This window comes from Anomalospiza imberbis, chromosome 37 (genome assembly GCF_031753505.1).
Source record: "Anomalospiza imberbis isolate Cuckoo-Finch-1a 21T00152 chromosome 37, ASM3175350v1, whole genome shotgun sequence".
In the NCBI taxonomy this organism is placed as follows: domain Eukaryota; kingdom Metazoa; phylum Chordata; class Aves; order Passeriformes; family Viduidae; genus Anomalospiza; species Anomalospiza imberbis.
The window spans coordinates 996438-1008183 of NC_089717.1; the positions used below are offsets into that span (position 1 = coordinate 996438).

Here is an 11746-nt window from a genome sequence, read left to right on the forward strand (position 1 = left end):
CATTGAAAGAACACATCACACCCTGAAATCCCTTTTGGATAAAAAAAAAAGGGGGGAGGAAAGTGCAACACCTTCTATGCGGTTGAACAAAGCTCTGTATGTGTTGAATTTTTTAAATGGTTCTTTCTCAGAGCCCACTCTACCAATTTCAGACACTTCACAAACAGCACACAAGCCAAACTAAGGGAGAATCCTTTAGTTTTGATCCGAAACCCGGAGACAGGACAAATCAAAGGCCCATTCACAATAATCACTTGGGGCAAGGGTTTCGCTTGTGTCTCCACAGGGCGAGGACCGAAGTGGGTGTCAGCAAGGCACGTGAAACCTTATCGGACGCAGACGCAAGCGAACGCGGATCCAAGAAGCAAAGAGGCAAGCACGCAGACCAAGGCAGACGACGACGCTGCGGACATCTCATCAGACAACGATTGACAGCTCAGAGACTTGGGGTATTTCTTGGGACGCGGGGGTCATTCGGGCATTGCTGCACTGCAAGGTCTCTCACAGAGAGTGAGGACATGGCCATGGGGTAAGGCAGATAGTGTTCATGTGCTTCATTCTCTTGCCTGTTGCCTTGGGCAATAGGACAGATTTTCCCATGAGACAACCAAAGGGAAATGTGTGGGAGACTTTGGCAGAGGCGATGGGTCATGGACAAAGTGGCAAGGCAGGTTTTCTTGGTGCAAACAGGAGGGGGAGATGCTGAAACTCAGAATGTCCCTTGTACACTCTTGGATATTCCGGGCCCAGGTCAGAAGCATTTGAGACCCTGGCATGCAGCCGGAAACCCCTGTGGCTTTGAATCTGACCCATGGGACAATTTACCAACCTTGCAGGAAGAACAAGAAATCACAAAAGTTTAGGTATTATAGTAGAAGTAGTCACAAAGTGAAAGGAAGAACTTTTGAGTGCTGTACAGGGGGGTTTTAGGCCTTGTACAGAGGGGTCTGAGTTTTGTACATGGGGGTCAGAAGTTCTAAGATGAAGGGACTTGGGCGTGCCCTGTCCTCCTTCTTTCTCCTTCCTAACCTCCATGTTCATGGTGATGTTGGCACTCACAGATTGGTTTAGAGTAGAAAGTCACCATTCAATATAGGTGATAGGCATTGGGGTAAAACCATAAACATTCAACACGTCATGGATGATATAAAAGATAGCACCAGGCCCCTGGCAGTCAGTGTGTGCCTTTGTCTGACCTGCTGAACGGACCGCAGCAGCTCAGGAAGAAAATCTTTTAGATAACATACAATAAACTACCTTGAGACAGGAGGACTGAAGACTATTGTGTCTTTCTTTGAAGGCACAGGCTGGAGAAGAGACTTTTCCATCTTTCAGGGCCACCCCAATCTGGGGGTGAGCCCTGACACACAGTTTGTAACCAAGAGTCGGGTGCAGCCGAGAAGGCTCCAAGCGCCTCCTTCCAGGCTGACTCTGCAGATGCCGAGGTTGCTCTGGGCTCTGCCAGGGCTCTGCTGGGGCTCAGCTCTGGGCGAGGCTGGGCCCGCTCTCCCCTCACATTGCTCCGGGCAGCTGAGTCACACAGGGAGAAGGAAGGGACACGTCAAGGGAGTTGAGGTTTAAGAGAGTTTTTATTCAAAAAACTGCCATACAAAACAGGCTGTCATAAGAACCGTAACAAACAGGCTGTCCTAACTACCTTAACCAACTAGCACTGCTAACTACCATAACTAACTGGCACTGCTAACTACCATAACTAACTAGTTGTCCTAACTAACTACTGTAACTAAACGCTGTCCTCCAGTGCTTCATCTCCTCCGCTGCTGCCTCAGTTGCTTTGCTGCGGTGATCAGAGGGGTCAGGCTGGAGAGAGGCTTGGCTGATGATAAAAATGGGTGCTGCCCAAAGGAGAAAAAAGAAAGAAATGAACCGTTATTTTCCAGAGTCAACTTCCTCACAGGCTCTGTTGCAACAGGACAAAGGGAAATGGTCTGAAACTCAGGAGGGGGAAGCAGGCTCAGATGAGATCTAAGGCAGAATTTTTTTAGCAGGAGAGTGGAGAAGCACTGACAGAAGGTGCCCAGAGATGTGGGAGGTGCCTCCTCCCTGGGAACATCCAAGCTCAGGTCAGGCAGGGCTCTGAGCCACCTGAGCTGCTTGAAGATGGCCCTGCTCGCTGTGGGGCCCCAGGTGCAGATGACCTCGAAAGGCCCCTGCCAAGCCAAACCAGGCGAGGATTCTGCTTGCTTTGCGTGTGGAAAGCAGCGAGACCGGAGACCATCGGAGGGGGCCCCACAAGAAAACCCCTCCCTGGCGCTGCTGCTTCCCCTGCAGCCTCTTGGCATTCACCTGCAGCAGCTCCTGGGCAGACCAGCGCCGCTCCTCGTCCGGCTCCAGGCTGCACTCGAGGAAGTCCCGCAGCAGAGCCGACAGGCGCCTGGGCTCCTGCAGCTGCGGGGTCCCGTTCTGCCGGATCAGAGCGCGAGCCTGCAGGAAAAGCAAACTCAGCGCTCTGCCAGCTTCCTTCCCACCCACAAGTGCTCACATCGACCCCGGCTTCCCAGCCCCAGCTCCAGGGGCACTTTCCTCCCTGGCAGAGATGCTGCTCACAGCTCATTTTTCTATGCCAACCAAAAAACCCAAACCCTGGTGCTGCACAGCCATTGTAAAGAGCTGGTGCATTTGCTTCACATTTTCAGGTCATCCTCACAGCCAGAAGAACTGCAACAACGTAAATCCCAAAGCAAATTGTGTCTGGAGACTGCAGAATATGTGTCTGTGTTGAGGCTCCAGTCCTCTGGGAATTCCCTTCCCCATGTGCAGAAACCTCCAGCTGCTGCTCCCAGTGCAGGGTCACCCTGTGCTCACAGGCCTCTGCAACCACGGGAGAATTGGCCTCTTACCATGGCCCTCGTTTCCTTGAAGTAAGGAGGTTCTCCTTCCACCATCTCGATGGTCACAATGCCAAAGGACCAGATGTCCACCTTGGGGCCGTAAGGAGAACTGGTGACAACTTCTGGGGCCATCCAGTGAGCAGTGCCCACCATGGAGCTGCGCTGGTCCTGCTCAGGGCTGAGCTGAGCGCTGAGGCCAAAATCAGCTGAGGACAGAAACAAACACTGTCAAAGGCAGCTGGAATGAGGAAACCAAGCACAAAGACTCCCCACTCTCAGTCTGAGAATGCAGCAGTGAAGTCAGCTGGGAAAGTTCTCAAGGCTGCAGCCAAGGAAAGATGGAACTGAGCTGGACCCTTAAAGAAACCCTCAGCTTTCGTACAGTTGCTTGTACTGATTCCCTTGGAGCTTCAGATTCCAACTCCTGCCCCTCTGGGAGGGCCATTCCCAGAGCAAAGGCACCCCTGAGAGCCTGCTCCTCTCCTGAGCTCTCTGCAGGGGCAGCCGCTCTCAGCTGGCAGCAGGGGCCGGGCAGTGCCCCCAGCAGCCCTTGTGTGGCTCTGGCCGTCACTGGGAAGCAGCCCCACAGCCGCACCCCGGGAGCGCCGTGCCTGGCCAGGAACACCCACCCAGCTTGACAGAGCCGTCCATTCCCAGAAGGATGTTGGAGCTCTTCAGATCTCTGTGGATCACCCGGTTCGAATGGAGGAAATCCAGGCCCTGCAGACACTGAGAGAGAACAAGAAACACGAGGGTAAAAACCAATGGCTGGAATATATCACACAAGAAAGGACAGTTTAGAATTCTGCCAGCAGCGACTTTGCTGTGACAGGCCAGGAGTGCAGTGCAGACAAGCTCCAGGCAAACGGTTCAAGGCAAAGCTGAGAACAGCACATCAAATCCAAAACAGACAGAGAGTGCCACAACAGCAGGAAAGAGAACAAGAACAGAGTAGAAGTGCAGTGCTGCTGGCAGGCCGTTCACTGCAGGGGCTCTTTCTTCTCCAGCTCATAAAAACAACAGAGAAACAAAGCCCTGAGCATGGAGCCACTCCTGCTCTCACGCCCTCTTGGGAAGGACCATCGTGTCCAAGGCCTGGCAGTCACAGGCAGGATCCCTCACCTCCCGACTGACAGCTGCCATCTCTCCTTCAGCCATGCGTGTCTGTCTGACAACGTCCTGCAAAGTTCCTCCATCCATGTATTCCATCACCAGCCAGAGATCTCCATCCACAAGGAAGCTGGAAGAGGAAAGCAGTGGCATGGAGACCAATGTGCAGCGCTCAATTCCCCCATGGAAGAGCCTGGAGTGGAGTTTTGTTGCCAGGTCACTTGTCAATGAGGACAGAATCCGATGGAGAGACATTCCTGCCAGGCTGCACAGCCCTTGGGATCTGCACAGTCTAAAGGAGGAGACCCCTGTGAGAAAGGAGAGGCCTGAGATGGCAAGCAGGTGAAAAATGCAGTTTAGCAAAGGCCCAGATCAATGTGGAACCACAACACTGGCCCCCAGCTGGTTCAGCTTCTGAACTCATCAGTTCCACCCTTCCCTGCAGAACAAGGCAACACAGCTCCCAGGGTTATCCAGGGGAGGAGGCCGGGCAGCTCTTGGGACAAAAGGGGTCAGAAAACCTTTCAGAAAGTCCCTTCAGAAACAGGCAAGGCCAGTGACAAATGGGCAAACGAGGCATTTCTGGGAACAAGAACCTGGTCTTCCTGGCATCTGCAGCAATGGAAAAGGGCTGGGAAGAAGAAGCCAAGGGAAATAATTTCTGCTGTGGTTTACCAGCACTTGTTGTAAGACACAGAAAACAGGGTCAGCTTGAAGGAAAAACCAAGCCAAAGCAAAAAAAGCACATAGAGGGAGCGAATTGCCAGGCTGTTGTTTTGGGAAGATACGGCTGGGTCAGGCATTTTCAAAACAGGCTACAGACTACGGACGCCAGGAAAGGTTAAGGCAGGGCCCGGACACAGGATAAGGCCTGAAGCACTCACCTGTCCAAAGAGCTGACAATGTTGGGGTTCTTCTTGTCCTTCAGGAGCAGGAGCTCATTCACAGCTCGTTCCCTGTTCTGCCCTCTCAGACTCATTTTCTTTATGGCCACCTGAAGGGACATTGCAGACCTTTAACTGGAGGAGTCTGTGGCAGGAGGCTGCAGCAAACACGGAGCGAGTCTTTTTGGGGCAATGGAGCCGGGCTGTGCCCAACTGCCTTGGGATGGGACACCAGAGCTCAGCAAGTGCCATTCCCACAGCCCATTGCTCTGCTCGCTGGGGGCTGCTTACAGGACACATGGCCAGAGACATTTGGCCTTGCAAGCCCTGCAGAAATGGCCCCTCAGCTGTCAGCCTCCAAGCTCTAACCACATTCTCTGCACCTACAGTCTTCTCAAATGGCCTCAACACTCTCATTATTGTTCAAACACACTTTGCAAGCAGGAGGTAATTCTGGTTCTGTGCAAACAGAGCAAAACAGCCGGGAACCCTTTAGCAGTTCTTCGGGATTGGGTCATGATTTCAGATGCAACTGCTCTGGTTGGGGTTGCACAAGAAACCAAACACACACATCCATAGCCCTGCTTGCATTCCTTTGGGCACTTCAGAAGGACCAAGTCTGTCCCAGCTGTGCTCTGCAGGCTGACACGGCTCTGCCTGCAGAGGAGCAGCCTGTGCAGGAAAGCTCTGCTGGCCCCCAAAGCTGCAGCCACAGCTCCCAGCAGAGGGGAGAGCCCTGGAGAGCTGCCAGACGTGCTGGGCGTGTTGACACTGACCTCTCCTCCAGTGGCCCTGTCGAGTCCTTTAGAAACTGTTCCAAAAGCCCTGGAGACAAAACAGCAGAGAAGAAAGAAGCAGCGCTTTAGGCCCTGGCAGTGAAAGCCAGCCCAGACAGGAGATCTCTGCTGCCTGCAGCGTTCACAAACACCTGGGGGCATCGACCCTTCCAACAACAGCGCAGCAGCCACCAGCCCTCTGCCATGCAAGGTGTGCCAGAGAAAACTGAGACCCAACACCAAGGAATTGGGCTGGAGCAAATCCCAAATGTCCATGCTGCACTGCTTTAGTTCAAAACCTGAAGTGAGCAATGGGTGTCTAAAGAACTGGAAAAGAATGCATTCCATCCTTTTCCATTTCCTGCCTAAGACCTGAGGGATCCACAAGGGCCCTGCCATCAGGCAGGTGATGCATTTTCCCCCAGAGTGCATCAGCTCTGTGTCTGTTACTGAATGTATGGGCTCTACTACCTGTGCTGGAATAGAGCACTTATTAGTTCAGCTCTGGTTTCTGTTTCTAAACCATTAGGTTGTTAATCCTGACCGGAGGATATTTTTTGAAGCAAAATATTTGAAAGAAATCTCCTTGAGAACTGTTTTCTGACAGTCACCAGATGGTGAGTGGCTCTTTTAGGCAATCCAGTTCCAGGGACAGAAGATCTTCCAGGTCCTGCTCCTTGCTGCAGGCAGGACACTGCCAGGCTCAGGGGCCTTTGACGGTGCCTTCTGAGCACAGGTATCAATTCTGATCAGGACTGAGGGACAGCAGGATGGCGCCCCAGTGTCTGGAGGTGTTTGGAGATCTCCTGACTTCTCACTTGATCCTGCACCAGCACAACACCTGGGCCTGCTTGTGCAGAAGTAACTGCCATGCACTTACCCTTGGCCAATATGCTCCACTTCCAGGTATTTCTCGGCAGGCTCCGCCAGGCTCACGGTGTTCCCTGAAAGAAACCACGTGGAAGACGCTCCCTCCCAGAGTGAGACCCCGCCTTGCAGCAGAGCCAGAATGCAGCCCCCCTCCCTGGGGCCGTCAGCCCCTTGGTCTCAGCTGGGGAAGGACAAGAAATGACCCTGGCACATTCAGCTGCAGAGCAGCACTGGGTGCAGCTGATGCTGAGACACACACACAGCACCCTGCTCTGGCACACAGCAACAGAGCAGACGTACTCAGCTGCATCAGGCACCACTCCCCTCTCCCCTCTGGCTGCAGGGCTGTGCTGCTGTCAGAATGTTCAGCCCAGGATCCCACAGCCGAGGGAGGTTCAGTGTCCTCTTCCCAAGCACAGGGAGCTTCTCCGTCCTCTTCCCAAAACGCTGCAGTTTCGCCATCATCTCTCCAAGCCAGGGGACGTTCACTGTCCGCTTCCCATGCTGGGAGAAGTTCACCCTCCTCTTCCCAAGCCACAAGATGTCTTCTGTCCTCCTCCCACACCAGGAGATGTCCACTGTCCTTGTCCCACACAGCGGGAGCCTCGCCGTTGTGTTCCCACAGCGTGGGATGTTCGCCCTCGTCTCCCAGAGCAGCGGGAAGTTCACTGACATCTCCCGGCATTGAGGGATGTTCACCATCGTCCCTCGGAAGAGCAGGAAGCTCACTGCTGCCTTCCTCCTCTTTGGCCTCCTCTTTGGAAGCAGAGGGAGCCAGAGGAGGTGCTGGTGCTGCTTTTGTGCCCTGTGGACAGATGGCAGCGTGAGGGACGGGAAGTTCTGCATCAGTTATCACCTTATTTACCCTCAGCTGCACATCCAGCTGCACTAAGCAGAAATTGGGTTTGGAGCTGTTCAAACTAACAATGGGCTAAAGTCCACATTGCCCCTTATTCTTGGGAATTCCATATTCCACCATGGGAAGAGCCAGCAAGCAATGCTCTGCCTGCAAAACCAGACCTGCAGCTCTTCAAAAGCTCTTCAGCAGAAAAGGAGAAAACTCCCAGGGATCCCTTTGCTGCTGCAAGGACACTGACAGGAACTTTCCTTCAGCCTCCCAGGCGGGCACATGGCTGCCACATGTCGAGCTCACAACTTGCTGCACAATTCCAAACACCAAAGGTTCCTTTCCCACTCACCGAAGGAGGAGCTGCTCGGGATCCACTCATGAGGTGCCCTGCAACGGGAGAGGGAACATGAACCAGATGCTGTCAGGAAAAAACTGCCTGTGGTGGGAAATGCCCCGGAGCAAGGCAACCCCGAGAGAGCATTTTGCTTTCACAGCGTCCCTCCAGGAGCCACAGTCCCTTCACACAGCAAGAGAACAGCACAAAATACTGGGCTGGGTCAGCTCTTGGCTGGACAGGCAGTTCCAGGCTCTGCTGCCACAGACTCCACTCTTGAGGGAACAGAACCCCCCAGGGCTCATTGCAAATGCTGTGCACGCCCCGCTGGCTGCAGACACCCCCTTTTCCAGCTGCAGCTGCTGCCAGGAGCTCTCCCAAAGCAATGGTGTCTTCATGGCATTTTGGTTACAAAGTCAGCTCAGGCCCAGAGGAAGAACAGCAAGCACACAGCAAGCCCAAAGCCACAGCACCGAGGGAAAACCTCGACTTACGTGCCAAGTGGGTTAAAAAATACCCCGCATACGCCACAGAGTACAGCGTGCAAACTGCAGCAGCCATGTGCTGGATCATTTTGGCTGCGCTGCACACGTCTGCAGACTGTAGCCCTGCAAGCACAGAAGGACACCCGTCAGGGCTGGGCTGGCTGCTGAGAATGCCTCGGGCAGGAGGATCCTCCGACAACGAGCAGTGCCCAGAGCCACTCTGGACACTGAGGCCTCCGTGTGCCACAGCAACGGGAACACCTCGGGGACGTGGCAGTGCTCCTGTGACATCACAGCAGCAGCTCACGCAGAAACCGCCTGGAAGGTTCTCCTGTGTCACAAAGGAGCACAAAGAGCCCTCCCAGGGCACAGCCTGTTGCCCAAAGGATCCAGGAGGAGCTCTGAAAATGCAGCAAACAAGGACACCCCATAGCCCAGTGTCACGATCCGCTTATTGCGGGGTGTCGTGATGGTTCTTTTCACCGATCCCAAAAGTACAAAAGGCAAACAACAAGGGACTATCAGTTAATCACGACAAATGCACCTTTATTAGGGGCCAAAACAGTATATGCGATAGTGGGGATCAGAAAGGAGATAAAATAATAGAGAGGGAGAGAGAAGAGGGGGATGGGAATAGCTACCAACACAGGCGAGATCCTCAGTGGTCCAGTCTGTCGTGTTGGGGGAGTCTCCGAAGTTCTGGTCGACTCGGGGGGTCCAGTTATAGTCCACAGAGGAAAGAGGGGGGAACAAGTGTAACAATGAAAGTCCATTGTAATCGCCACGAGGGAACAGGTGAGTCCACAGAAACCATCAAAGCAAGGCGAATAAAATAAAGAATAAGTCCATTGAAATTACTGAAGGGAAACAGGTCATGTCATTAGTGGTCAGACCACCAAATTCCCCTCCTCCCTATAGTAGGGGTCTCAGTCTCAGTCCTTGGGAGGAGGGTTCTCATTCTTTGTTTGTCACAGTGGTAACGAGGCAGATGAGGGGTCTTCAATGAAGGACCACGGGAATCCCCCCAAAATTCCTTGGGCTTAAGAACGGAGATTAGAAGCAGGCCGCGCATCAGGCTGTCCCGTGCTGGGTCCATGTCAGGTCTTTGCCAAGTCCTTGCCAACTCCTTGCCAAGTTCATGTCAGGCCTTGTTCGGAACAGCTAGCATGATGGTTCAGTGGTTCCACCTGCACTGTGTCCTGTTCTAAGTCAGAACTGCAGCGGGGGAAGGGATTCTTTCTCGTGGCAATCGGAAGGCAGAATGGAGAACAAGGGGCTTCAGACGGGCTCTTACACCACCCGGTGACTGACGATTGCCCTCGAAAGATCTTCATCAGCAGGATTCCATGGGGTCGTTGTGGAGTCTTCAGGACTCGTCAAGTGTCGGCAGCACATCCCAGGGAGAAGAGAAGAGAAAAAGGAAAGGAAAGAGAAAACAGGAAAACTAAAACAATCACAACATATTAGTAAGCAAACTATAATTAAATAATAAGCAAAATACAATAAGTATTAATTAAATCAATAATAGTTAAACAATAAATTGTTTAGATAATAACCAGTATTAATCAATTAAACGATCAATTGATCAAAAAGTAAACCAGTATAATCAATATTAAACAATAAGGTAATATATCTAGTATAATCGACATTACTCAGTACAATTTTATAATCAATAAACAAATAATTAAAACAGTGATTAGAACAAATCATAAGAGAAAATTATGTAAAACATATCTTCTAACCTTATAATCTCCTTGTGTCTACAGTCCTGGGAACATCTATAGTGTAAAGGATGCAATGATAGGGAATATCAAATGTACTGAGGCATCACTTATGGTCAACACAAATGCTGTGGCTATGTTTGTGATGGGGTTATAAGTAAAATTCACTAAATTCCACCAGGATTGGAAATCCCTTTCAAAATCAGTGGCACTGTCCCAGACTATTTTCCTAATTTCAGTAGGAAAAGTGCCTTCTTCACCTTCTCTTATAATTGAGGCAGCAACTGACTGCATCCATAATTGAGCCTGGATACAGCTAAGAGCTAAGGAAACATTGCTTTGTGTGGCATTAAGTGCATCAATTATCAATTTGCTATCATTCACATTTATCTTTTCCCAATTTGGTAAAATATTTGATAGCAACCACTGATGTGTTCCCAAGGCCGATAAGGACGATTGCAGTGGTTGTTGTATTTTGGTTAAATCTTTAGTCGTAGAAGTCAGTTTATTCATTAATACTTCTGAATCTATACTATTTAGGATTCCCAGTCCCGTTCCCACAACACCAGTTATGTCTCTTGGCACCCGGTTTTTAGGAGGGTTCCACTGTCGCAGCCAGGTTGTCCAGCCCTGAAAAGAGGTTTGCAAAAAGGGTGAACAAGCTGGTTGTATTTCTGAGACATTATTTTGCATCAGCAATTTAACTTGTTTAAGAGACCATGCCGGATTAAATAATATCTGTTGTTGGCCGGTTTTCCCGATTATATATGGTCCAACTTCAAAAATTTTCGGGGTAAGCATAACTGGTGGTTGAGCTCGAGTGGTGGTGGTGGTGGTGGTATAAACCGTAGTGGATTGGGCTACAGCATTTATTATGAACTTAAAAGAAAGCCCTTCGGTGTTTTTTCCCCATAAGCAAACCACTTCTGCAGTCTGTGTTAATGTAAAATTGTGCCAACAATCCTGTATGCTTGGGTGCGTGCAGACTTTTTCCTGCTTGTCTGTTTGACCTATTTGAACACTGATTGAGGTTGCCTTACTATAAGCAGTTTTGTTAACCATTCGGCATCCTATGCTAATTTTCTCCCCCATTATCCCTTGAAGCTGCCAGGTTTTGTATTCTTTCCATTCTTGCCTGGTGTATATGTGATTATTATGCATGACAAGAGTTATTAGATTTAAATCTTTTACATTTCCCATGTATCCGGAAAAATAAACAAAAGCTTGGGACCAAGGTCCTTCGGTAAAGGGGCTTTCCGTCCATTGGGGTATGACTATTATATTATTATTGGTTGTAGCATTAATCTTAAATTTGTAAACCAGGCCTTGCAAACTAAATGGGTTAGTCAAGTTGTTTTGCCAGCTACATGTCACATAAGTGGTTTTAGCTAAAGTAAAGCTATACCAGCAATCAACAGATTCATTTTTGCAGTCTTTTGTAATTGCAATATTGTTAGTTCGGCGAACTGCGGTATAATTACCAATATATTCTTGACGGCAGCATAGGGTAAGGGGAAATATTTTGGCACACTCCCATTTCTTGGTAGGGCATAATTTTGCTGAAGGGATTTTCAAATAATTTTTTCCTCCTGGCTCCATAAAATTTCCGGCAATTGTGATAGAGGAAGCTTTCTCATGTAGAGATCCTTCCACTTTTCTGCATGCTACCACAATAGTCTCACCAATCGTTCCAGTTAGGGTTCTGGTCCATTCCTTCTGATCCCATCCCCACTCATTTGGACGATATACCTTAGAGTTATGTAGCACAATAGTTGCCAGACTCGGGTGACGACCTTTAGGATATGATCCTAGGGCATTAGTGTGCTCGATGGTAGCTTCAGACCACGGCCACTCAGCAGGGTTC

At 50.5% G+C, this 11746-nt stretch overlaps 1 protein-coding gene and 1 pseudogene across 1 annotated transcript in view; one reads left to right on the forward strand and one right to left on the reverse strand.

Moving 5' to 3' along the window:
* Positions 1 to 11746, reverse strand: part of LOC137464127 (zinc finger protein 850-like) — a 263388-nt gene that overhangs the window by 106872 nt on the left and 144770 nt on the right. The window lies entirely within an intron of this gene.
* Positions 1 to 11746, forward strand: part of LOC137464121 (zinc finger protein 850-like) — a 242347-nt pseudogene that overhangs the window by 64457 nt on the left and 166144 nt on the right.